This window comes from Eumetopias jubatus, unplaced genomic scaffold, assembly GCF_037043125.1.
Source record: "Eumetopias jubatus isolate StellerSeaLion01/CBP00866 unplaced genomic scaffold, mEumJub1_p1.0 scaffold_7, whole genome shotgun sequence".
Taxonomy (NCBI): Eukaryota; Metazoa; Chordata; class Mammalia; order Carnivora; family Otariidae; genus Eumetopias; species Eumetopias jubatus.
Window position 1 is genome coordinate 141,673,885 of NW_028274813.1, and position 26,973 is coordinate 141,700,857.

Sequence of the window (26,973 nt, forward strand, 5' to 3'; positions counted from 1 at the left end):
CCACAGAGCCGGGCGTTTTGACACCTGGCCTACACCTCTCTCCCCAGATACCTCTCCCAGATGTTGATCCTGCCCTGAGGACCATGTCTTGCTAGGCACAGCCCCAGCAAGAGGCCCAACGTCTCATGCCCCTGCCTCCCCCTGGGCATCCCGGTCTACAGTAAGCACCCCCAGGAAGCAGGTTCGGGGGACGAGAAAGTGCCCGCCCACTTCACCACTGTCCTGCTTGGGTCAGTGATGAGAATTCATATTGTCTCGAAGAGAGATGAAATCATGCTCAGTAGGATTATGTCGAGGCCCTATTGAGGGCACCATCCCAGGGTCAGCATCCTCACAAGGCTCAGGGCCCTGTGGGAGGGCTGCAGCTTGGGGCTTGAGGCGACCAATCCCTTGAGGCTCCCCACTGTGGCTGTGGCCTGACTGTGGGCCTCCAGTTGCGCAAAGGTTCTCGGGGCTTCACCCTTGCCTGCAGACCCATTCCCCCTCCCAGGACACCTCCAGGGAAGCCATTGTTTAGCAACCCTGGTCTCCTTGTGTCTTTCAGTGGGCCTTGGTGGCCAGGATCTCAGAACGGTCTCAACAATGGCAACAACAATGGTCTCAACAACAGTGAGTGGAACCGACTGGGCTTGGAAAGAGGACGCAGATGCCATTGGGGTCGGTTCGGGATGCCTTTGTCTGGGAGAGAGCTGCATGGGCATCAGGCCAGGAGCCCTGGATGCTGGAGAGGGTGCACTTCCCCCTTGAAGGTCCACTGTTGGATCATCCCATGTGCAGGGGAAGCAAAAGGTTAGCAGGGTCCCTGACAAGGACTGCAAAGTTCAGTGATGCTGTCCTCAGCCCATGTTCAGCTGAGGGATCTTGCTGCTTCACAGGATGCCATATGGGCCCATCCAGATGGTGGACCTAGGCCCTTTGGGGTCACTGGCAGCTGTCCACCTTGGCCCTGGGTTGTTTCTGAAGCCCCAGCCCTTGGCAAGGTGCCCCAGGCGGGAGAGCCCTGACTTCTGGTCCCACGAACCTGACCCCCAAGGAGCTCAGGACCCCTCGGAGCAGCTGGGGATTCCCCTCCCCAATCCCTTTGGCCACGGAGAGGAAGGGCCCACCAGGCCTAGCAGGGGAATCTGTAGTCCTAGGCGCAAGAAGCGATGTCCCTGGGCCTATCAACGAGGCACTCTAGACCTAAGGGATTGATGCCGGTGAAAAGGCCCAGCAGGTGCAGAGAAAGAGGCCCCTGCATGGCGGGGAGTGGGCTGCATGCCTTGGTTGTGTGCACGCAGTTGGCCCGGCATCCATTCCTCTGCCTTGGGAGCCTTTGGGAGCCATGGCTCCCTGTGTCATCGAGGGCACCTGCCCAGCTCCGGGTGCCACAGATGGCCAATCCATGGGATGGTGAGGGCCTGGCCCTAGCTACCACACCATACACACATCATGCCAGGCCCTTTGCCCACATCATGCTATGCCTTGGCAGGAAGCCTGTGTGCCAGGTCTTCTCCTGGGGCAGCATCAGCAACACTCGGCTCTCTCGGGGGCCACCCTCTCCATTGATTAGGGGTCCAGGTATGGGCATCTCTTCTCCTGTAGCCTGTGCATCCTTGCAGTCCTCTGCCATGTGCCAGCCTGCCTAATGCCTTGCCAGCAGCACCAGGCTTTTGGAACTGTCAGTTTTTGGCAGCTGGGGCAGGTGCCCAAGAGCAGGACATTTTGACACCTAGACTACCACTCTCTCCACAGATTCTGTCCCCAGACCAATTCCCACCCTGAGATTCAAGTCTTGTTAGGTCACGCCCCAGCAGGAATCCCAACGTCTTGGATCCCCACCCCCCACCGGAGCATCCCACTCTACAGTAAGCACACCAGGTAGGCAGGTTCACGGGGCGGGAGAGGGCTCACCGGCATTGCCATTGCCTTGCTTGGGTCAATGATGAGAACTCATGTTGTCTCGAAGAGAGATGATGACCTAAAAATCATGCTCAATAGGATTACGCTGAGGCCCAGTGGAAGGGACCATCTTGGGGTCAGCATCCTGAGGATGCTCAGGGCCCTGGGGGAGTGCTGCAGTTTGGGGCTTGATGCGACAGATCCCTCAAGCCTCCCCGTTTTGGCTGTGGTCTGACTGTGGCCCTCCAGGTGCCCAAGAGGTGCTCAGACCTTCGGCCTTGCCTGCCAACCCATCCCCCCTCCCAGGACACCTTCCGGGGAGCCATTGCTTAGCAGCCTTGGTCTCTTTGCATCTTTCAATGGGCCTTGGTGGTCAGGGTCTTGGCGTGGCCACAAACATGGCACGTGAGTGGAACCACTGGGCTTCGAGGGAGGCCATAGATGCTGTCCAGAGTGGGTTCGGGAAGCCTGTGTCTGGGTGGAGGTCCCATGAGGGTCGGGCTGGGAAACATGGATGGGCCATCCTTCATGCAGGGGAAGTGAAAGATGGGCTGGGTCCCTGACAAGGACTGGAAAGTGCAGGGACACTGTTGTCAGCCAACGATCAGCTGAGGGACCTCGTTGCTTCATGGTGTGCCCCATGTGCCCATCCAGATGGTGGATATAGGCCCCTTGGGGTCACTGGCAGCTGTCCCCCTTAAACCTGAAGTGTTCATGAAGCCCCAGACCTTGGCATGTTGCCCAGGGCCAGAGAGCCCAGAGCTCCTGTCGCATGCACCCGACTCCCAAGGAGCTTGGGCCCCCTCAGGGCAGCTGGGAGCTCCCCTCCCTGATCCTTTGGGCTGCCAAGACAGGAAGGGCCCCACTGGGTTTGGTAGGGGAATCTCAAGTCCCTGGGCACAACAGGCGATGGCCCTGGGGCTCTCACCCTGACACTCTAGACCTGATGGAGTTATCCAGGGGAAGAAGCTCAGCAGGTGCAGGGAGAAGCCCCTCCTTGCGTGGCGGGCAGTGCACTGCATGCCTTGGTTGCATGCATGCATTTGGCGCAGCACCCATTCCTCTACCCTGGGGACCCTGGGGGCCATGGCCTCCCATGTCCTGGAGGGCACCTGCCCAGCTCCAGGTGTCACAGATGGCCAATCCGTGGGAGGGTGAGACCTTGGCCTTCCCTACCAGGACAAGCTCCCTGCATGCCATGCCTTGCTCCCACACTGTGCTACCTCTCAGGTAAACTGTATGCTGGACTTTTCCTGGGGGGCAGCCTCAGCAAGCCTCGGCTCCCTTGAGGGTATGCTCTCTGTTGTTTCGGGTTCTAGGCATGGGCATCTCGGCTCCTGTAGCCTCCCCTTTCTTTTGGTTCCCTCCACATGCTGGCTGGCCTCACACCTTGCAATGTGGCACCAGGATTTAGGGACTGGCAGCTCTTGGCTGCAGGGGTAGGTGCCCCGGAGAATGGCATTTTGACACCAAGCCTACACCTCTCTCCCCAGATCATGTGCCCAGACGAAGATCCTGCCCTGAGGACCAAATTTTCCTAGGCCCAGCCCTGGCAACAGGCCCAACATCTCCTGCCCTGGCACCCTCCTGGGTAATCCTCTGTACAGTAAGTTCCCCTGGTAAGCGGATTCAGGGAAGGAGAGTGCCCACCCGCATTGCTACTGCCTTCCTTGGGTCAATGATGAGAACTCATATTGTCTCAAAGAGAGATGATGACCTAAAAATCATGCTCAATAGGATTACACTGAGGCCCAATGAAGGGGACCATGCCTGGGTCAGCATCCAGAAGATGCTCGCGGCCCTGGGGGAGAACTGCTGTTTGGGGCTTATAGCGACTGTTCCCTCAAGGCTCCCCACTGTGGCTGTGGTCTGACAGTGGGCTTCCAGGTGCCCAAAGGTGCTCAGGCTTTCGGCCTTGCCTGCCGACTCATTCCTCCTACCAGGATGCCTCCCAGGGAGCCATTGCTTAGCAATCCTGGACTCCTTCTGTCTTTCAGTGGGCTGTGGTGGCCAAGGTCTTGGTGCGGCCTCAACAATGTCAGGTGAGTGGAGCCACTGGGCTTGGAGGGAGGCCAAGATGCCATAGGGGTGGGTTCAGGAGTCTTGTGTCTGGGAGGCAACTGCATGGGAATTGGGCCGGGAGCCCTGGATATCAGGAGAAGGTGGACTTACCTCTTGAAGGTTCGCCCTTGGGCCATCCCCCCTGCAAAGGAAGGGAAAGTTTGGCCGTGTCCCTGACAAGGACCTTAAAGTGCAGGGACACCACCGTCAGCCCATGTTCAGCTAAGGGCTCGTGCTGATTCACGTTGTGACTAATTGGCCTGTCCAGATGGTGGACCTGGCCCCTTGGGGCCACTGGCGGCTGTCCCCCTTGGCCCTGGGCTGTTCTGGAAGCCCTAGCCATTGCTAAGGTGACCCCGTGGGACAGCCCAGAACTTCTGTCACACGCATCTCACTCCCAAGGAGCTTGGGCCTCCTCGGACCAGCTGGGGAGTTCTCCTCCCTGATCCCTTGGGCTGTCAAGACAGAAAGGGCCCACCAGGCCAAGGAGGGGAATCTTGAGTTCCTGGGTGCAACAGACGATGGCCCTGGGCTTCTCGCAGCGGCACTCTAGACCTGAGGTAGTGATCCCATGAAGAGGCCCAGCACATGCAGGGAAAGGGCCCCCCTGCAAGGGGGGCAGTGGGTGGCATGACTTGGTTTTATGTATGCTTTTGGCCTAGTATCCATTCCTCTGCCCCAGGGACCCTGGGTGCTGTGGCTCCACATGTCCTCAAGGGCACATGCCAGGCTTGGGGTGCAACAGATAGCCAATCCATGGGAGGGCGAGGGCCTGGATCTACCTACCAGGACATGCACCCTTCATGACCAGCCCCATGCCCATAGCGTGCTACCTCTTGGGAAGCATGTGTGCCGTGCCTTCTTCTAGGGGGCATCTTCAGTGAGGCTCGGCTGCTTCAGGGGCCAAGCTCTCCATTTTTAGGGGGTCCATGTATGGGCATCTCTGCTCTTATAGCCTGCCCCTTCCTTATGGTTACCCACTGTGTGCTGGCCGGCCTAAAGCCTTGCCACAGGGCACCAGGCTTTTGCGACTGGCACTTCTTGGCTGCAGGGGCAGGTGCCATGCAGCAGGGTGTTCTGACACCTGACTTACCCCTCTCTCTCCAGATCATGTCCCCAGATGAAGATTCCACCCTGAAGGCCACGTCTTGCTAGGCCCAGCCCCTGCAAGAGGTCCAAAGTCTCGTGACTCTGTCCCCCAATGATCATCTGAGGGATGATCGCTGCTTCATGGTGTGCCCCATGTGCCCATCCAGATGGCGGTTATAGGTCCCTTGGGGCCACTGGTGGCTGTCCCCCTTGGACTTGGGGTGTTCATGAAGCCCTAGACCTTGGCAAATTGCCCTGGGCCAGAGAGCCCAGAGCTCCTGTCCCATGCACCCGACTCCCAAGCAGCTAGGCCCCCTCGGAGCAACTGGGGAATTCCCTTCTACAATCCCTTGGGCCACTGAGACAGGAAAGGCCAACCTGGCCTCGGAGGGTAATCTTAAGTCTCTGGGCACAACAGGCGATGTCCTTGGGCCTATCGTAGTGGCACTCTAGATCTGAAGGAGTGATCCTGGCAATGAGGTCCAGCAGGTGCAGGGAGAGGGCCCCTGTGCATGGTGGGAATGGGCAGCATGCCTAGTTGCGGTCACGCTGTTGGCCTGGCATCCATTCCTCTGCCTTCAGGACCCTGAGGGTCATGGGTCCCCATGTCCTTGAGGGCACCAGCCCAACTCCAGGTGTCAGAGATGGCCAATCCGTGGGATGGTGAGGGCCTAACTGTACATACCAGGGCACTCACCCTTCATGCCTGGCCCAGAGTCCACAGCATGCTACCTCTCAGGAAACCTGTGTGCTGGGCCTTCTGGGAGGCAGCATCAGCAAGGCTAGGCTCTCACAAGGGCCACACTCTCTGTTGTTTCGTGGTCTAGGTATAGGCATTTCTGCTCCTATAGCTTGCCCCTTCCATGTGGTCCCTTGCCGTATGCCAGCCGGCTTCACACCTTGCCACGTGGCGCCAGCTTTCTGGACTGGCAGCTCTTAGCTACAATGGCAGGTGCCATGGAGCAGTGCATTTTGACACCTCGCCTACCTCTCTCTCCCCAGATCCTGACCCCAGACGAATATCCTGCCCTGAGGGCCAAGTGTGCTAGGACCAGCCACTGCAAAATGCCCAACTTTTTGTGTCCCCACCCCCCCAACCGGCCATCCTGCTCTACATTAAGCACCTTTGGTAAGCAGGTTTGGGGGACGGGACAGCACCCCACATCACCACTGCCTTCCTTGGGTCAATGATGAGAACTCATATTGTCTTGAAGAGAGATGATGACCTAAAAATTATGTTCAATAAGATTACGCTGAGGCCCAGTGGAGGGGACCATCCCAGACTCAGCATCCCGAGGATGCTCTGTGCCCTAAGCGAGCACTGCAGATTGGGGCTAGAGGCAACCGTTCCCTTAAGACTCTCCACTGTGGCTATGAACTGACTATGGGCTTCCAGGTGCCCACGAGTGGATCAAGCCTTTAGCCTTGCCTGTCGACCCATTCTTCTTCCAGGGACAGCTCCCGTAGAGCCATTGCTTTGCAACCCTGATTGCCTTGTGTCTTTCACAGGCCATGGTGGCCAGTGTCTCAGTGCAGCCACAACCATGGCAGGTGAGTGGAAGCCACTGTGCTTGGAGGGAGGCCACAGATGTCATTGGGGGAGGTTCGTGAGGCCCGTGTCTGGGTGGTGGCCGCATGGGAATCGGGCTGGGAACCCTTGATGTTGGGAGAGGGTGGAGTTCCCCTTGAAGGTCCACCCTTGGGCCATCCCTCATGCAGGGGAAGTGAAAGATGGGCCGGGTCCCTGACAAAGACTGGAAAGTGCAGGGACACCGCCGTTGTCCAGTTTAGCTGAGGGATCTTGCTGCTTCATGGTAGGCCACATGGGCTGTTCCAGATGGTGGATGTGGGCACCTTGGGATGACTGGCGGCTGTCCCCCTCAGCCCTCTGCTGTTCCTGAATCCCCTGGTTTTGGCAAGCTGCCCTGGGCAGAAGAACCCAGAGCTCCTGTCACATACACCTGACTCCCAAGCAGCTTGGGCCCCCTCAGGGCAGCTGGGAGCTCCCCTTCCCCATCCCTTGGGCTGCCGAGACAGGAAAGCCCCACCAGGTCTAGGAGGGGAATCTCAAGTCCCTGGGCACAACAGATGATGGCCCTGGGGCTCTCACCCTGACATTCTAGACCTGAGGGATTGATTTATTGGAAGAGGCTCAGCAGGTGCAGGGAGAGGACACCCCTGCCTGGCAAGCAGTGTGCAGCATGCCTTGGTTGCATGCACATGTTTGGGCCCCCATCCATTCCTCTGCTCTGGGGACTCTGGGGGCCGTGGATCCCCATGTCCTCGAGGGCATCTGCCCACCTCCGGGTGTCACAGGTGGCGAATCCATGGGAGGGTGATGCTTTGGCCCTACATACCAGGACAAGCTCCCTGCATACAGTGCCCTGCTCCTACACCATGCTACCTCTCAGGGAGCCTGTGTGCCGGCCGTCTCCTGGGAGACAGCCTTAGCAAGCCTCAGCTCCCTTGGGGGCCACACTCTCCCTTGTTTCGGGATCCAGGTATGGGCATCTTGCCTCCTGTAACCTGCCCCTTTCTTTCAGTTCCTGCCATGTGCTGGCTGGCCTCATGCCTTGCCATGTGGAGCCAGGATTTTGGGACTGGCAGCTTTTGGCTGCAGGGACAGGTGCCCCAGTGCAGGACATTTTGACAGCTGGCCTACCCCTCTCTCCCCAGATGCCATCCCCAGATGACGATCTCACCCTGAGGTCCAAGTCTTGCTAGGCCAAGCTCCAGCAAGAGACCCAAAGTCTCGTGCCCCTGCCTTCCTCCCAGGGCATCCTGCTCTACAGTAAGCACCCCGGGTAAGCTGGTTCAGGGGATGGGAGAGCACCCACCTGTATCACCATTGCCTTGCTTGGGTCAATGATGAGATCTCATATTGTCTCGAAGAGAGATGATGACTTAAAAAAATCATGCTCAATAGGATTATGCGTAGGTCCAATGGAGGGGACCATCCCAGAGTCAACATACCAAGGATGCTTGGGGCCCTGGGGGAGCACCATAGTTTGGGGCTTGAAGCAACCAATTCCTCAAGGCTCCCAGCTTTGGCTGTGCCTTGACTGTGGGCCTTCAGTTGCCCAAGAGGGGCGCAGGTCTTCAGCCTTGCCTGCCGACCCATCCCCCCTCCCAGGACACCTTCTGGGGAGCCATTGCTTAGCAACCCTCATCTCCTTGTGTCTTCCAGCAGTCCATGGTGTATAGGGTCTTGGTGCAGCCTCAACAATGGTTGGTGGGTGGAAGCCACTGAGCTTGGAGGGAGGTCACAGATGTTGGGGTGGGTTCGTGAGACTCGTGTCTGCGTGGTGGCTGCATGGGAATCAGGCTGGGAGCCCTGGATTTCTGGAGAGGGTGGACTTCTCCCGTGAAGTTCCACCCTTGGGTCATCCCACATGCAGGGGAACTGAAAGATGGGCTGGTTCCCTGACAAGGACTAGAAAGTGCAGGGAAACCGCCATCGCCCAGGTCAGCTGAGGGATCTTACTGCTTCAAGGTGTGCACCCATCCAGATGGTGGACATGGACCCCTTGGGACCACTGGCGGCTGTCTGCCTCAGCCCTTGGCTGTTCCTGAAGCCCCGGCACTTGGCAAGTTGCCCTGGGCGGAAGAGCCCAGAGCCCCTGTCACATGCACCTGACTCCCAAGGAGCTTGGGCCTTCTCGGGGCAGCTGGGAGCTCCCCTCCCCAATCCCTTGGGCTGCCAAGACAGGAAGGGCCCACTGGGTTTAGGAGGGTTATCTCAAGTCCCTGGGCACAATGGGTGATGGTCCTGGGCCTCTGGCCCTGACACTCTAGACCTGAAGGAGTGATTCAGGGGAAGAGGCTTAGCAGGTGCAGGGAGAGGTCCCCCTCCCCGAGCAGGCTGTGTGCAGCATGCCTTGGTTGCATACACATGTTTGGCCCAGCATCCATTCCTCTGCCCTGGGGACCCTGGGGGCCATGGTTCCCCATGTCCTCGAGGGCATCTGACCAGCTCCTATTGCCACAGATGGCCAATAAGTGGGAGGGCGTAGCATTGGCCCTACATACCAGGACATACACCCTGCAAGCCGGGCCCCATTCCCACACCATGCTACCTCTTGGGAAGCTTGTGAGCTGGGCCTTCTCCTGGGGGCCAGCTTCAGCAAGGCTTGGCACCCTCAGGGGCCACGCTCTCTGTTGTTTCAGGGTCCAGGTATGGGCATCTCTGCTACTGTAGCCTACCACTTCCTTGTGGTCCCCTGCCGTGTGCCAGCAAACCTAACGCCTTGACAGTGGTGCCAGGCTTTTAGGACTTGCAGCTCTTGGCCACAGGTGCAGCTGCCCCAGACTAGGGCGTTTTGACACCAGGTTTACCCTTTCCTCCCCAGATCCCATCCCTAGACACAGATCCAGCCCTGAGGACCATGTCTTGCTATGTCCAGCCCCTGCAACAGGCCCAAAATCTCATGCCCCCACCCCACCCCACCCCCCAGGCATCTTGCTATACAGTAAGCACCCCAGTAAGCAGGTTTGGGGAACAGGAGAGCGCCAAACCACATCACCACTGCTTTGCTTGGGTCAATGATAACTTATAGTTTCTCAAAGAAAGAGGATTCATCCTCCCAGGACTCTTCCCACGGAGCCATTGCTTAACAACACTAGTCTCCTTTTGTCTTTCAGTGGGCCATGGTGGCCAGCGTCTTGACAGGGCCTCAACCATGGCAGGTGAGTAGAAGCAACTGGGCTTGGAAGGAAGCCACAGATGCTATTGTGGTAGATTCGGAAGGCCTGTGTCTGGGTTCTGGCTGCATGGACATCAGACTGGGAGCCCTGGATGTCTGTAGAGGGTGGACTTCATCCTTGAAAGTCCGCCCCTGGACCATCTCATGTGCTGGGGAAGCAGAAGTGTGTGTGGGTCCCTGACAAGGACCGGAAAGTGCAGGGACATCACCGTCAGCCCACGTTCAGCTGAGGGCTCTTGCTGCTTCATGCTGTACCCCATTGGCCCATCCAGATGGTGGACGTGGGCCCCTTGGGCCACTGGCGTCTGTCCACCTCAGCCCTGAGCTGTTCCTGAAGTGCTGGTCCTTGGCAAGTTGCCCTGGGAGGGAGAGCTCAGAGCTCCTGTCGCATGCACTCAACTCCCAAGGAGCTTGGGCCCACTCAGGGCAGCTGCAGAGCTCCCCTCCTGATCCCTTGAGCTGCGGAGACAGGAAGGGCACACCAGGCCTGGGAGGGGAATCTCAAATCCCTAGGTGCAATGGGTGATGGCCCTGGGCCTATGGTCGCATCACTCTAGACCTGAGGGGCTGATCCCAGTAAGAGGCCCAACAGGTGCAGGCAGAGGGACCCCTGCATGATGGGCAGTGGGCAGCATGCCTTGGTTGCATGGACATGGTTACCCTGGCACCCATTCCTCTGCCCTTGGGGCCCTGGGGGCTGTGGCTCCCCATGTCCTCGAGGACATTTTACCAGCTTGGTGTGTCACAGATAGCCAATCCATGGGAGGGTGAGGGCCTGGTCCTACCTACCAGGGAATGCACCCTTCACGCCATGCCCCCTACCCACAGCATGCTACCGCTAGGGAAACCTTTGTGCTGGGCCTTCTGGGGGACAGTATCAGCAAAGCTCAGCCCCCTCAGGGGCCATGCTATCTATTGTTTCAGGGTCCAGGTATGGGTATCTCTGCTCTTGTAGCCTGCCACTTCCTTGCGGTCCCTCGCCATGAGACAGCCAGCTTTATGCCTTGCCACGTGGCACCAGGCTTTTGGGACTGAAACTCTTGGCCCGGTGCAGGACGTTTTGACAGCTGGCCTGCCCATTTTTTCCCAGAGGCTGTCCCCAGATGAAGATCCTACCCTGAGGTCCAAGTCTTGTTAGGCCAATCTCCGGCAAGAGGCCCAACATCTCGTGCCATTGCCTCCCTCCCAGGACATCCCGCTCTACAGTAAGCATCCTGGGTAAGCTGGTTCAGGGAATGGGAGAGTCAGCCTCAGGCCTTGCCACTTGCTGCCAGGCTTTCAGACCTGGCAGCTCTTGGCCACAGGGGCAGGTGCCCCGGAGTAGGGAGTTTTGACAGCTGGCTTACCCCTCTCTCCCCAGATCCCATGTCCAAGGATCCTGCCCTGAGGGCCATGTCTTGCTAGGCCCAGCCCCTGCAAGAAGCCCAAAGTTCGTGCTCCCCGCCGGGCATCCCACTCTACAATAAGCACCCCGGTAAGCAGGTTCAGGGGACAGAAGAGCACCTGCCTGTGTCACCACTGCCTTGCTTGGGTCAATGATGAGAACTCATATTGTCTCGAAGAGAGATGATGACCTAAAAATCATGCTCAATAGGATTACGCTGAGGCCCAATGGAGGGGACCATCCCGGAGTCAGCATCCTGAGGATGCTTGGGGCCCTGGAGGAGGGTTGCAATTTGGGGTTTGAGGCAACAGATCCTTCGGGTCTCCCTGCTGTTGCTCTGGCCTGTCTGTGGGCCTCCAGGTGCCCAAGAGCTACTCCAGCCTTCAGCGTTGCCTCCCGACCCATTCCCCCTCTTGGGACACCTTCTCATGAGCCATTGCTTAGCAACCCTCATCTCCTTTTGTCTTTCAGTGTACCTTGGTGGCCATCATCTTGGCACGGCCTCAACAATGAGATTTGATTCGATGCCTCTGGAGCTATTTGAAGGTCTCAAATGTAAACAGTCGGTGGGAAATTCCACATGATGCAGCTCTGGCACTTCTCTCTTGGTGGGACACCTTCATGGCCAGTGAGGGTTAACTTCTCCTTGAATGTCCTCCCTTGTCCTTTGGCAAATCCACTTGATGAGTACATTTGGCCATCCTCCTGACATGGTCTTGAATATCCAGGGAGATCTCCACTCTGCCACCAATCTCCTGCTACATTTCTCATCCCCTTTCATTGAGTTCTCAGCTTGAGCAGCCTGTTTGATGCCGGTCTCTTTCAGGAAATGCCATTTTATTTTGAAGAGAATTTGTCCAGTGAGGTGTGGTGAATCAGGCCTTTGCCCTTTCTGTCCACTTTGGGTGTTTCAGGAAATTGCCTATACTGAGACTTCCAGCTGGAGGTTCCCAGCTGGATCCCCCTAGCCAGCCTTCAGAAGAGGGGAAGCCATCCCCTGAGGTGTGCTTCCTGTTTTCTTATGAACAACACTGTTTTTTTCTGGAAAATTTCTTGCAGATTTCTGGCAGATTACAATCCAATTGTAATCTCTGACTGAAACACAGCTAGATAATCATCAAATCAAACCGAAATAGCAGGAATTCTTATCCTTCTCCAGAGCAGCTTAAAGAGAGAAGGCCATGTGGCCAAAATTAGGATGCATTGAGAAATGATTTTTGGTAGAATTGGATCCCTGAGATCTTGGCCACTTTGGGCCTCTCATGATGGAAAAGGCAAGAGAGAGTGGAGCTCACGTGGCAACACCTAGAGAAATACATCCCCTACATTGCCTGGTAAAAGCTTAGAGGTTCATTTTTGTTGTTTTTGTAACCAGAAGCTTTTGAGGACTGTAGTTTTATATTTGGTGGGCTTTTTTAGTGATTGATATTTGAGGGCACTGTCCTTCTCCTGGAGAGAAGGCAAGCAATCTACCCTGGCCAAATGGGCCCTGAGTATCACCTGGGCACAGTTATGGGTGATTATTTGCTCCTCTTGGACCATATTTGTGGTAGGTCACTTTCACAGAGTGGCCTAGTAGGATACAAAGGATCCAGTGATTTCCATTTCCCTTCTACACCTTTCAGCATAAATGCAGAGTCACCTGCCAAGTGCCGCTCATCCCTGACATCCCTAATCACACCACATCTTCTGACCATAGAGTTCTGCAAAGCCTCAGTGTTATCAGAAGTAGCATCAGATCTCATTTAACATGGAAACCAGAGCACACCTAGTTAAAACTCACCCACTCTGACCAAGTTCCAAACACTACCCACTGAAGAGCCTCTGCAGATGACTGACCTGCAAGATAGAGTAGCCAAAACACAGCAGCAGAGTGCATGCAGCACACAACAGAGACACTCTCTGAAGCACCAGGCCCTGGATATTATATGAATTTCTTCTTAACAAAGCCATTACTCTCAGGAGCAGGAAATATAACAGGCTTTTCTAACTCAGAGAAGAAGACAGAGGCTTAGACAAAATCCCAAGACAGTGTAATTCATCCCCGAAAAAGAACAAGATAAGGTCATGGCCAGAGATCTAATCAAAACAGATATAAGTAATACGCCTTACAGAGAATTTAAAGCAATAATCACCAAGATACTCACTGGGCTTGAGAAAAGCCTAGAAGACAACAGGGAGGCCCTTACCACAGAGATAAAAGAGTTTAAAAAAAAAAGTCAGAAATTAAAAATTCAATAACTGAGATTCCAAACTGACTATATGTAATGACCATGAGGATGGAAGAAGCATAGGAACAAATAAGTGATATGGAAGACAAAATAATGGGAAAACATAAAGCTGAAAAAAAAGAGAGAAAGAAGAATAATGGAACACAAAAGTAGATATAGGCTATTTAGTGACTCTGTAAAATGTAATAACATTTGTATTATAGGTGTCCAGATTAAGAACAGAGGCAAAAGCTGACAGAAAATTTAATTGAGGAAATATTAGCTGGAAACTTCTGCAATCTGGGGAAGGAAATAGACATCCAAATCCAAGAGGAACAGAGACCTCCTGTTAAAATCAACAAAAGCAGGCCAACACCATGATCTATCATATTTAAACTTGCAAATTATTGTGACAAAGAAAAGATGTTAAAGCAGCACGACAAAAGAAGTACCTAACTTATAAGGAAAGACCCATAAAGCTAGCTGTATATCTGTCCACAGAAACATGGCAAGCCAGAAGAAAGTGACGTGATATATTCAACATGCTGAATGGGAAATATCTGCTGCAAAGAATACCCTATCCACAAAAGCTATCCGTCAGAGTAGAAGGAGAGAAAAAGAGTTTCCCAGACGAAACTAAAGAAGTTTTCGACCACTAACTCAGCCCTGCAAAAAACATATTAAAGGAGACTCTTTGAATAGAAAGGAAAGATCAAAAGTGACAAAGACTAGAAAGGCAAAGAGAGAATCTCCAGAAACAATGACAAAACAAGTAATAAAATGGCATTAAATACATATCTGCCAAAAATTACTGAATGTAAACGGACTAAACACCACAATCGAAAGATCTGGAATGTAAGAATGGATAAAAATCCAAGAACCATCTATATTCTATGCACGAGACTCATTTTAGACCTAAAGGTTGAAAGTGAGGGGATTGAGAAATATTTACGATGCAATAGCGCATCAAAAAAAAAAAAAAAGAGTAGCAATACTTATATTCAACAGACTAGATTTTAATCCAAAAATTGTAACAAGAAATGAAGAAAGGTACTATATCATAATAAAGGGGTCTATCCAACAAGAAGATCTAACATTTGTAAATATTTATGCTCCCAAATGGGAGGACCCAAATATATAAAACAATTAATAACAAACATAAGGGACTCATTGATAATAATACAATAATAGTAGGGGATTTAAACACCCCACTTACATCAATGAACAGATATCTAAGTAGAAAATCATCAAGGAAACAATGGTTTTGAATGTGGACCAAATAGACTTACCATATATATTCAGAACATTCCACCCCAAAGCGGCAGAATACACATTCTTTTCAGACACACATGGGACATTCTCCAGGATAGGTTACATGCTAGTTCACAAATCAGGTCTCAACAAGAATAAAATGACTGAGATCATACCATGCATATTTTCATATGTTTCATATGATGCTATGAAACATGAACTGAACCACAAGAAAAAAATTGTAGAAGACTGCAAATACATGAAGGTTAAGCAACATGCTACTAACAAATGAATTGGTCAACAAGGAAATCGAAGAAGAAAAAATACATGGAAACAAATGAAAATGAAATGACAATGGTCCAAAATCTTTGTGATGCAGCAAAAGTGGTCTTAAAAAGACATATATAGCAGTTCAGGCCTACATTAAGAAGCAAGAAAAATATCAAATAAACAACCTAACCGTGAGGTTAAGAGCTCAAAGGAGCTCCTAAAGGAGCTCAAAAAGAATTTTTTTAAAAGCCTAAAACCAGCAGAAGAAGGGAAATAATAAAGACCAGAGCAGAAATAAATGATATAGAAACTCAGAAACAAAAGATCAGTGAAACTCAGAGAAGGTTCTTTGAAAAAAAAATAATAAAATTGATAAACTCTTAGACTTATCAAAGACAAAAGCAAATGGACACAAAAAGTAAAATCACAAATGAGAGAGGAGAAATAACCAACACCACAGAAATACAAACAATTATAAAAGGATAGCATATAAAACTACATGGCAATAAATTGGACAAACTGGAAGAAATGGATAAATTCCTAGAAACATATAAACTACCAAAACTGAAACAAGAAGAAATAGAAAACCTTAACAGATGGATAACCAGCAAAAAAATTGGATCAGTAATCAATACTCTCCCAATAAACAAAGTTCACAGCCATGTGGCTTCACAGTTGAATTCTATGAAACATTTAAGGAAGAGTTAATATGTATTCTTCTCAAACTATTAAAAAAATAGAAATGGAAGGAAAACTTCAAAATTCATTCAATGAGGCCAACATTACACTGATAACAAAACCAGATAAAGACTACACTAAAAACCAGAACTACAGGCCAATATCATTGGTAAACCTGGAGGCAAGAATTCTAAGTAAAATATTAGCAAATTGAATCCAACAATACATTAAAAGAATCGTTTGAGATGATCAAGTATGATTTATGCCTGGGCTGCAAAAGTGGATCACTATTCACAAATCAATCAACATGATACACCACATTAATAAAAGAAAGGATAACAACCATATAATCTCAGTAGATGCAGAAAAAGCTTTTGGCAAAGTACAACATCCATTCTGGATAAAAAAAAAAAAAAAAGCCTCAACAAAGTAGAGTTAGAGGGAACATATCTCAACATAATAAAGGCCATAAATGAAAAACCCACAGGTAAGATCCTCAATGGGGAAAAATTGAAAGCTTTTATCTATGATCAGGAACAAGGCAGGGATGTCCAGTCTCACCACTGTTATAAAACATAATCCCGGAAGCAATCAGAAAACAAAAAGAAATAAAAGGCATCCAAGTCACCAAGGCAGAAGTAAAACTTTCAATATTTGCAGATGACATGATCCTCTATATAGAAATTCCAAAACTCCACCAAAAAAATTGCTATTATTGATACACAAATTCAATAAAGTCACAGGATACAAAATCAATGTACAGAAATCTGTTGCCTTACTATACATGAATAATAAACAGCAGAAAGAGAAATCAATGAATCCATCCCACCTACAACTGTACCAAAAGTCATAAAAATAAACCCAACCAAAGAGGTAAAATATCTGTACTCTGAAAACTATAAACCACTGTTGAAAGAAATTGACGACACGAAGAAATGGAAAAACATTCCATGCTCATGGATTAGAAGAATAAATATTGTTAAATTGTCTATATTACCCAAAGGAGTTTGCACATTTAATGCAATTGCCATCAAAATATGAATGGCAGTTTTCACAGTGTTAGAAAAAGAATCCTAACACCCAGTTACCCCCTCCCCCACACCTCCCCTCCAGCAATCCACACTGATTATAATGAGCACTGGGTGTTATATGCAATTGATGAATCACCAAATTCTATGTCAGAAACTAATAATATACTATATGTTAATTAAATTGATTTTTTTAATTTAAAAAAAGAAAAAGAATCCTAAAATTTGTATGGAACTACAAAAGACCTTGACTAGCCAAAGCGATCTTGAAAATGAAAAGCAAAGCTGGTGGCATCACAATTCTGGACTTCAAGTTATATGACAAAGCTGTAGTGATCAAGACAGTATGGTTCTGGCACAAAAACAGACACATAGATCAATGGAACAGAATCAAGAGCCCAGAAATGGACCCTCAACTCTATGGTCAACTAATCTTCAACAAAGCAGGAAAGAATGTCCAACGGAAAAAAGAGAGTCTCTTCCACAAATGGTGTTGGGAAAATTGGATAGCCACATGCAGAAGAATTAAACTGGACCATTTCTTTACACCCACAAAAATAGATTCAAAATAGATGAAAGACCTCAATGTGAGACAGGAATCCAAATTCCTAGAGGAGAACACAGGCAGAAACCTCTTTGACATTGGCCGTAGCAACTTCTGACTAGATATGCCTCTGGAGAAGGGGAAACAAAAGCAAAAATAAACTATTGGGACGTCATCAAGATAAAAGGCTTCTACACAGCATAGGAAACAATCAACAAAACTAAAGGCAACCTACAGAATGGGAGAAGATATTTGCAAATGACCTATCTGATAAGGGGTTTATATTCAAAATCTACAAGGAACTTATCAAACTCAACACACACAAAAAATAATCCAGTTAAGAAACAGGCAGAAATCATGAATAGCCATTTTTCAAAAAAAGACATGCAGGTGACTAACAGACAAATGAAAGATGTTCATCATCACTCATCATCAGGGAAATACAAATCAAAACCACAATGAGATAGCACCTCACATCTGTCAGAATGGCTAAAATTAATAACACAGGAAATAGTAGATGTCAACAAGGATGCAGGGAAAGGGGAACCCTCTTACACTGTTGGTGGGAGTGCAAACTGGTGCAGACACTCTGGAAAACAGTATGGAGGTTCCTCAAAATGTTCAAAATAGAAGTACCATATGACACAGCAATTGCACTGTCTTAGAGAAAGACAAATATCATATGATTTCACTCATATGTGGTATTTAAGAAATAAAACAGATAACCATTTGCAAAGGAGAAAAAAAGAGAGAAGGAAGCATGCCATAAAAGAATCTTAATGATAGAGAACAAACTGAGGGTTGATGGAGGGAGGTGGGTGGGGGATGGGTTAAATGGGTATTAAGGATGGCACTTCTTATGATGAGCCCTCAGTGTTATATGTAAGTGATGAATCACTAATGTTACTCCTAAGACCAATATTACACTATATGTTAACTAACTAGAATTTAAAAAAATTTTTTATTAACATATAATGTATTATTTGTTTCAGGGGTACAGGTCTGTGATTCAACAGTCTTACACAATTCACAGTGCTCACCATAGTACATACACTCCCCAATGTCCATCACCCAGCCACCCCATCCTTCCCACACCCTTCTACTCCAACAATCCTCAGATTGTTCCCTGAGATTAAGAGTCTCTTATGGTTTGTCTCCCTCTCTGGTTTCATCTTGTTTCATTTTCCCCTCCTTCCCCCTATGATCCTCTGTCTTGTTTCTCAAATTCCTCATATCAGTGAGATCATATGATACTTGTCTTTCTCTGATTGACTTATTCCGCTTAGCATAATACTCTCTAGTTCCATCCACATTGTTGCAAATGGCAAGATTTCATTTTTTTAATGGCGGCATAATATCCCACTGTATATATATACCATATCTTCTTTATCCATTCATCTGTTGATGGACATCTAGGCTCTTTCCATAATTCATTGCTGCTATAAACATTGGGGTTCATGTGCCCCTTCGAATCACTACATTTGTGTCTTTGGGGTAAATACCCAGTAGTGCAATTGCTGGGTCATAGGGTAGTTCTATTTTCAACTTTTTGAGGAACCTTCATACTGTTCTCCAGAGTGGCTGCACCAGCTTTCATTCCCACCAACAGTGGAGGAAGGTTCCTCTTTCTCTTCATCCTTGCCAACATCTGTCATTTCCTGACTTGTTAATTTTAGCCATTCTGACTGGTGTGTGGTGGTATCTCATTGAGGTTTTGATTTGGATTTCCCTGATGCCGAGTGATGTTGAGCACTTTTTCATGTGTCTATTGGCCATTTGGACGTCTTCTTTGCAGAAATGTCTGTTCATGTCTTCTGCCCATTTCTTGACTGGATTATTTGTTCTTTGAGTGTTGAGTTTGATAAATTCTTCATAGATTTTGGATACTAGCCCTTTATCTGATATGTCATTTGCAAATATCTTCTCCCATTCTGTCGGTTGTCTTCTGGTTTTGTTGACTGTTTCCTTTGCTGTGCAAACCTTTTTATCTTGATGAAGTCCCAATAGTTCATTTTTGCCCTTACTTCCCTTGCCTTTGGCGATGTTTCTAGGAAGAAGTTGCTGTGGCTGAGTCGAAAAGGTTGTTGCCTCTGTTCTTCTCTAGGATTTTGGTGGATTCCTGTCTCACATTTAGGTCTTTTATCTATTTTGATTTTATTTTTGTGGGTGTAAAGAAATGGTCCAGTTTAATTCTTCTGCATGTGACTGTCCAATTTTCCCAACACCATTTGTGGAAGAGACTCTCTTTTTTCCGTTGGACATTCTTTCCTGCTTTGTTGAAGATTAGTTGACCATAGAGTTGAGGGTCCATTTCTGGGCTCTCGATTCTGTTCCATTGATCTATGTGTATTTTATAGTATTCTGAGTTCAGATCCTTTGCCTCTTTGGTTAGATTTATTCCTAGGTATCTTATGGTTTTTAATTTTTACCTGAACTTAGTGATTTTAACAATGAGGGAAGGATGGGGTGGCTGGGTGATGGACATTGGGGAGTGTATGTACAATGTTTATAAATGGGATTGACTCCTTAATTTCTCTTTCTTCTGTTTTGTTGTTGGTGTATAGAAATGCAACTTATTTCTGTGCATTGATTTTCTAACCTGCCACTTTACTGAATTCCTGTATGAGTTCTAGGAGTTTTGGGGTGGAGTACTTTGGGTTTTCCACATAAAGTATTATATCATCTGCAAAAAGTGAGTTTCACTTCTTTGCTGATTCAGATGCCTTTTATTTCTTTTTGTTGTCTGATTGCTGAGGCTAGGACTTCTAGTACTATGTTGAACAGCAGTGGTGATAGTGGACATCCCTGCCATGTTCCTGACCTTAGAGGAAAAGCCCTCAGTTTTCCCCATTGAGTATGATATTCGCTGTGGGTTTTTCATAGATGTCTTTTATGATATTAAGGTATGTACCTATCCCTACAATTTGAAGAGTTTTACTCAAGAAAGGATGTTGTATTTTGTTGAATGCTTTTTCTGCATCTATTTAGAGGATCAAATGGTTCTTGTTCTTTCTTTTGTTAATGTGTTAACTAACTAGAATTTAAATAAAAATTTGAAACAACAAAAAAGCGACCTATCTAGTAAGAAGTTGCTACAGTCAATGTCAAAGGGGTTAGTGCCTGTGTTCTCTAAGATTTTAATGCTTTCCTGCCTCATATCTAGGTCTTTCACACAAATTGAATTTATTTTGTGTATGGTATAAGAAAGTGGCCAGGTTTCATTCTTTTGCATGTTGCTGTCTGATTTTCCCAACACCATTTGTTGAAGAGACCATCTTTTTTCCATCTTTTTCATATTTGTTCTTCCAATCCATGAGCATGGAATTTTTTTTTTCCATTTCTTTGTATCTTCCTCAATTTCTTTCAGAAGTGTCTATAGTTTTCAGGGTACATATCTTTTACTTCCTTGGTTTATTCCTAGGTATCTTATTTTTTGTTTTTGGTGCAATTGCAAATGGGATCAATTCCTTGGTTTCTTTTCCTGCTGTTTCATTATTGGTGTATAGAAATGCAACAGATTTCTGTACATTGATTTTGCACCCTTTGACTTTATTAAATTCATGTATCAATTCTAGTAGGTTTGTGGCTTTCAGGTTTTCTATATAAAGTATCATGTCATCTGCTAATACTGAATCTTTTACTTCTTCTTTGCCAATTTGAATGCCTTTTATTTCTTTTTGTTGTCTGATTGCTGAGGCTATGACTTCCAGTACTATGTTACATTACAGTGGTGAAAGTGAATATCCATCTTGTTCCTGACCATAGAGGAAAAACTCTGTATTTCCCCATTGACAATTATATTAGTTGTGGGTCTTCCATTTATGGCCTTTATGATGTTGAGGTATGTCCAGGATTCCTACTTTGTTGAGGGCTTTTACAAGATTGGATGCTGTATTTTGTCAAATGCTGTTTCTGCATTTATTGAGAGGATCATAGGGCTCTTTTCCTTTCTTTTTTAATGTGTTTCACATTGATTGATTTGCAAATATTGAACCACCCTGGAACCCGGGAATAAATCCCTTTTAATCGTGGTGAATAATTTTTTTAAAGATTTTATTCATTTATTTATTTTGAGAGAGAGAGAGAGAGAGAGAGAGAGAGAGAGAGAGAGCAGGGGGACGAGGAGAGGGGAGGGAGAGGAAAAGGAAAGGGGAAAGAATCCCAAGCAGACTCCATGGTGAGTGCAGAGCCCAGCGTGGGGCTTGATCTCATGACTCTGAGATCATGACCTGAACCAAAACCAAGAATCAGATGCTTAACCAACTAAACCCCCCAGGTGCGATGGTGAATAATTTGTTTAATGTACTGTTGGGTTTGATTTGCTAGTATCATGTTGAGATTTTTTGCATAGATGTTCATCAGAGATATTGTTCTATAATTCTCTTTTTTAGTGGGGTCTTAATTTTGGAATCAAGGTAATTCTGGCCTCATCGAATAAGTTTGTAAGTTTTCCTTCCATTTCTATGTCAGAAGAATAGATATTAATTCTTTAAAGTTTGGTAGAATTCCTCTGGGAAGCCATCCAGGCCTGTACTCTTATTTCTTGGGAGATTTTTTACTACTGATTTAATTTCTTTGCTAGTCATGGGTTTAATAAATTTTCTGAGTGTTGGTTTTATCTCCAACATTTATAATCTTATACACGAGTATAGAAGTAGACATATTCATCCCAATTATTATGTTTTTCTGCTGATGGTGGGACATGGATGAGGACTGTTAACATAAAAACAATGGTTTATCAGCCAGAGCCTGAAAATTCCCATAAATCGGTTGAAAGATTGAAGAAAAAAACAATTGTGGTTATTGTTATCTTGTTTTCTAAAAATAAGTTTCATATGGATTTACTTTTTCATTTTTTTAAAGATTTTATTTATTTATTTGTCAGAGAGAGAGAGAGAGAGAACAAGCCGGGGAGGGGGGAGCAGCAGGCAGAGGGAGAAGCAGCCTCCTGACTGAGCAAGGAGCCCAATGAGGGACTCAATCCCAGGACACTGGGATCATGAACTGAGCTGAAGGGAGACCCTTAACCAGCTGAGCCACCTAGGCATCCCTATTATTTCATTTCTTTCAATGGTCGATAAGTTCTAATAATTTGACACATTTGGAGCTCGCCTTAACTCTTTTTCTGTTATTGTTTCTTTTAGTAAGATGTTTCACAAAATAACCATCATTAAATTGATGAGATGTGTTAGTCTTGGTCATAAATACCTTCCAAGTAGACTTTCAAGCTTATAAAGTTTCACTCTAAGGCAATTAGATTTACTCATTTGAGTAACTTGAATATCCATATATTTTCCTACTCAATGTATGACTGAACTACTTGATTTGATCCCAAGAAAATATTTTTAATTTTTACCTGAACTTAGTGATTTTAACAATGAGGGATTTTTTTATTCTTTGGTATTCAATCCAGTATGAGATATATATTTGAATATATAAACAAATAGGCTGATTTTCATGTATTGATGCTATAAGTTTCTAATGATGTTAGGCTGCTTTGGGGTTTCTGATATAAATATCATCACTAAAGGTCTCTGACAATGGAAAAGATAATGTAAGATGTGGTAATTTGCTTTGCCCATATATGTTAAGATGGAATCCATTGATAAAGAAACCTGTATATGGGTTTCCCGAGCTAATGAATACAATACATTCAATTCCATGTGCCCTAATATCTGATATCCAAATCCTGAGATTTATGTGGTTTTAAGAGTGTCAGTGCTTTATGAGTATTCATATACAATAAACCATGTCAGATGTTAGTGTTATGACTTTCTTGACTATATAGACAAAGGATGATCAATGAAATTCTCTTGACTCTACATGAAGACACTGGATTGCTTCTCCAAAGTCAAGTGACCTGTAAGTTTCATCCTCATTAATTTTTGTTAATCAATGAACTAAACTCTGAAATGAGGAGGGGTTTTTTTGAGTACTAACATTTTTTCTCATTTAATGAAAAACATGCATGACCCATAGGCACCAGAGAGAGGTAGTTCTCCCTTTAAAAACAGTTCTGGTTTTTTCCTCTTAGATAATGATATGGAAAAACATTCTGTGGCATGCTGTGACTGGAGCAATTGATATCACCCAAGGATCATGTAATAAGTACACGCTAAAGACTTGCTGGTAAGGTAATCAGGTCCAAGTTTGTGTATGCATGGGAAGTGTCATGGCTTTTGACAATGATGGGACCTTAAATTGTCTTGAAGAGAAATAACTTAAAAGTTATGCTCAATAGAATTAAACAGGCTAGAATTAAATGACAATTCTGGGACAGATAATAATAACTCTTATTTCCCTTCCAGGAGAATTTTTATCTTAAATTTGAGATAATAAAATTTCATGAATAACTTGTTTGCCCAACAGTATCTATGTACCTATAAATAAACAAACATCTCTTATTCCTTAAGCTTTGTTTCAGATATTTGCATTTTCTAAAACTATGGCATATTCAGATCTCATTTCTTAGCTCTTTTTATCTCATTTTTTGTTTCAGTAAGACTTGATTCCAAGAAATATAACATTCCATTATAAGAGATCAGTGGCTTCTTTTGACATACATATTTCATATAAACATTGAACTAGTGAAGATTTACACCTAAGGCAGTTTTACTCCCTCAGGAAAACTGAATATCAATATTTTTTTTTCTTCTTGATATGATCCTCTTGACAAAATATGTAATTTTTGTATGAACTTCAGATAATTGAATGTTGAACAATTGTTTTATTTTCTGTTACCTAGTCCAAAATGCAATATTCATTTAGGTGTAAATAAATGTCTAGAAAAAAATTTGCTCTATTATTATGGGATTCTAATGTTGCTTTTGGTTGCTCATAAAGTTTCCCATAACTGCAGTACTGTGCTAATAGAGGAGATTGTGAGATTCAGTAATGTGCTTTGCCTATTAAACTTAAATTGAATAATTTGATGACCAAATTGATACCTATAAAACTTAAATTGGATAATTTGATGACTAAACTTTATCTTATGGATATCATGTGACCCCATTGTTTTCAGAAAAATAAAAATATATGCTATAAATGATGACAGTTGTTCCTGATATGGACTTTGAAATGACTAAGTTCACCAATTCAGTCATCATGAGCTCTATAATGGGTTCTTCTCAGTGAGTGAATGACCTACTTGATGACATCTTCTTCAGAAATGTTTATTGTTTGCTGAAATTTCATTTAAATAATGGAACATTTTTACTCATGTTTACTCTATGGCATGACGTGATATTACAGGGTATCCAATGTCAAGAAAACTGTATGCTTTGTCTTAATGTTGATGAATCAATTATTTAGAGCCTTAGTAATGTGTCTTTGTGGTGGTATAAACCATCTCTCCACTAATAAATAGTATCTATAAGCCATACACACACATATTTCTGATTTTGAACTACTATCTTACTTCTCTCTTCCTAGATAAGAACTATTGAGGAAGAGCACTCTTTGGCATGTTACACTGAGAGAAGTGCTACCATCCAAGTATAGTATAGTGAATCTAAGTGGTCTCCTGTCCCTTTTAAATTACAGTTTAAGGATGCCATTCTGGTATTTACAAGGCAAAGTGGATATATATGTGAAGAGTGTCTTGAGGAGATGTAATGTTGTAAAAACTATGCTCAGTAGTATTATGCTAAGGCCCAAAAGAAGTGCAACAAGGTGTAAGCAGTCATTAATTTTTTGTAAGCAGTCATTAAATTTTTCTGGGGTATTCTATTCAGGAATTTGTAGAAAGAAACCCTTTTGGGGAATCTTGTTTTATCCATCTTTATCTGTTTCTAAGAGAAGTTTTTAAAACATTTTTTGATTTTAGTGTCTTTATTCTTAATATTTATACATTGTTAGAGTTGATATCTTGGCTTATTTTTTCCTCAACATGGGCTTCAGAATATCCAACCAGCAAGAGATGGGCCATTCCATGGAAAAGATGTAAGTTCTACCCTTGGTGATTAAAAAATTGCAGATAGGTCATTTGACTAGTGGTCTGTCCTTTAAAATAATTAAATCCACTCATTCATGCAAAATGAGTAAATAATACCTATTCTTCCCAATGAGTGACTGGCTTGCTTAATGGGATCCTCATTAAAGACTTACTTTTAAATCCTAACTGTGTTTTAGAGATGAATAGTTTTGTAATTTATTACAGTCATCTCTTTAGTAAAATATTCATTTGCTATAAATGCAAAAATAAATGATGTATTTATACTATTCTATTTTTTGGTTGCTATGGTATTATGATGTTTGTGGATCATTCAGATACTAATCACAGCTGAAAAATTTTTGGCAATTATGGGAAATAGCTTGAGATTCATGTGCAGTTTGCCTTTGATTTGTGAAATTGAACACAATTACAGGTGGTCTAAAATCTTATTTCCATATTCTGAGTTTCATGTGGTTTTATTACATTTATTATAAAAGAATGTATATGCTATGTATGATGCCAGTTGTTACTGATATGGATCCCTGTATATTTAGTGAAGAGATGGTAATGAGAAGCTTTTGTTTCTGCCAGTAATAATGTAATAATATAATAATTATTTAATTTAATAATAATAATTATAATTATTATTAATTATATATATTATATTATATATTATATATATTAATTGTATAATTATAATTATTAATAATAATAATAATTTAATAATGTAATAATTTCTTCTCAGATTTTCAACATAAACCTATATTCTTGGTTCTTAACATATGTGGCTAATTATTGGTCCACAACTTAAGTTATAAAAATTAAAGACCAAGCAGGGAGTGCCTGGGTGGCTCAGTCAGTTAAGCATCTGCTTTCAGTTCAGGTCAGGATCTCAGGGTCCTAGGATCAAGCCCCATATCAGGTTCCTCACTCAGCAGGGAGCCTGCTTCTCCCTCTCCCACTGAGCCTCCCCCCACCCCGCCCCCTGCACATGCTCTCTCTCACTCTCTCTCTCATGCATTCACTCTCTCAAATAAATAAATAAAATCTTTAAAAAAAAGAAAGACCAAGCAGAAGCCATACACACATAAAAGATGTAATTCTTCTTTTTAACTATAGTTCCACTCTTGTCCTCTTAAGAGAAATACTATCAACAAGGAACACTCTTTGCCCTGTTGTCCATGGGGCAGTTTATACCACCCAAGTGTCCTGCATTTAATCCACTTTAGCACTAGTGTTTAAGGAAGCTATCTCTGGTAATCATATTAAGTCTAACTGTATGTATGCATACAAATGTGATGGCTTGGGTCAATAATGAGTTAATGTCTTGAACAGAAGTGAAAACACAAAAATCAAGCTCAGTTGGATTATGCTGAAGCCCAGCATAGGTGACAATCATGTGACAAGAAGTTTGGATTCCTTAGTTCCCTTTGTTAGGATTGTAATTTGGGGCCTCATTGAAATCTCTGTGTGAAGCTTCTTTGCACATTTCTATCTCTGCATTACTAAGTGAACCATAAATTCTGATTCTTTAGGTGTTAAATATCTATAATTCCTCTTTTTTGACATTTGGTATTGAGACCTTGGTTCTTCTTTCATTGAGTTTTTCAGTAAATCTTACTAGCTCTATCCTATTTATTACAAGTCAGTGGCTGCCTTTGCTAACTGAAAAATCCAAAGAGACTATTAGACTAGTGAAGACTCACTTCTATAACAATTAGACTTACTCATTCCGGAAACATGAACAGCATTATAGATCATTTTTCTCAATGATAAATTAACATATCTGATGCTATCCTCATTTAAAAAATCTTTACTTTTTACCTGAAATTGTTAATTGAATGCTGAAAATGTTACGATACATTGGAATTATGTTCAATCCACTATATTCAGTAGGGTTTAAATACACAAATAGACCAACAATTTTTTTCTATAATATTA

At 45.3% G+C, this 26,973-nt stretch overlaps 5 non-coding genes and 4 pseudogenes across 5 annotated transcripts; all 9 read left to right on the forward strand.

Moving 5' to 3' along the window:
* Positions 1 to 228: 228 nt before the first annotated feature.
* On the forward strand, positions 229 to 300 carry LOC114196573 (small nucleolar RNA SNORD115; annotated as a pseudogene).
* Positions 301 to 1,915: 1,615 nt separating this feature from the next.
* On the forward strand, positions 1,916 to 1,996 carry LOC114196540 (small nucleolar RNA SNORD115). The gene has a single exon (XR_003606706.1). It is a non-coding gene; the product is annotated as a small nucleolar RNA SNORD115 (small nucleolar RNA).
* A 1,557-nt stretch (positions 1,997 to 3,553) lies between these two features.
* LOC114196545 (small nucleolar RNA SNORD115) lies at positions 3,554 to 3,634 on the forward strand. Its single transcript, XR_003606711.1, has one exon. It is a non-coding gene; the product is annotated as a small nucleolar RNA SNORD115 (small nucleolar RNA).
* A 2,578-nt stretch (positions 3,635 to 6,212) lies between these two features.
* LOC114196543 (small nucleolar RNA SNORD115) lies at positions 6,213 to 6,293 on the forward strand. The gene has a single exon (XR_003606709.1). It is a non-coding gene; the product is annotated as a small nucleolar RNA SNORD115 (small nucleolar RNA).
* Positions 6,294 to 7,890: 1,597 nt separating this feature from the next.
* On the forward strand, positions 7,891 to 7,973 carry LOC114196570 (small nucleolar RNA SNORD115). Its single transcript, XR_003606734.1, has one exon. It is a non-coding gene; the product is annotated as a small nucleolar RNA SNORD115 (small nucleolar RNA).
* Positions 7,974 to 11,263: 3,290 nt separating this feature from the next.
* Positions 11,264 to 11,344, forward strand: LOC114196583 (small nucleolar RNA SNORD115). The gene has a single exon (XR_003606740.1). It is a non-coding gene; the product is annotated as a small nucleolar RNA SNORD115 (small nucleolar RNA).
* An 11,934-nt stretch (positions 11,345 to 23,278) lies between these two features.
* On the forward strand, positions 23,279 to 23,354 carry LOC114196577 (small nucleolar RNA SNORD115; annotated as a pseudogene).
* Positions 23,355 to 24,677: 1,323 nt separating this feature from the next.
* Positions 24,678 to 24,753, forward strand: LOC114196578 (small nucleolar RNA SNORD115; annotated as a pseudogene).
* A 1,584-nt stretch (positions 24,754 to 26,337) lies between these two features.
* LOC114196572 (small nucleolar RNA SNORD115) lies at positions 26,338 to 26,413 on the forward strand (annotated as a pseudogene).
* The last annotated feature ends 560 nt before the right edge of the window (positions 26,414 to 26,973 follow it).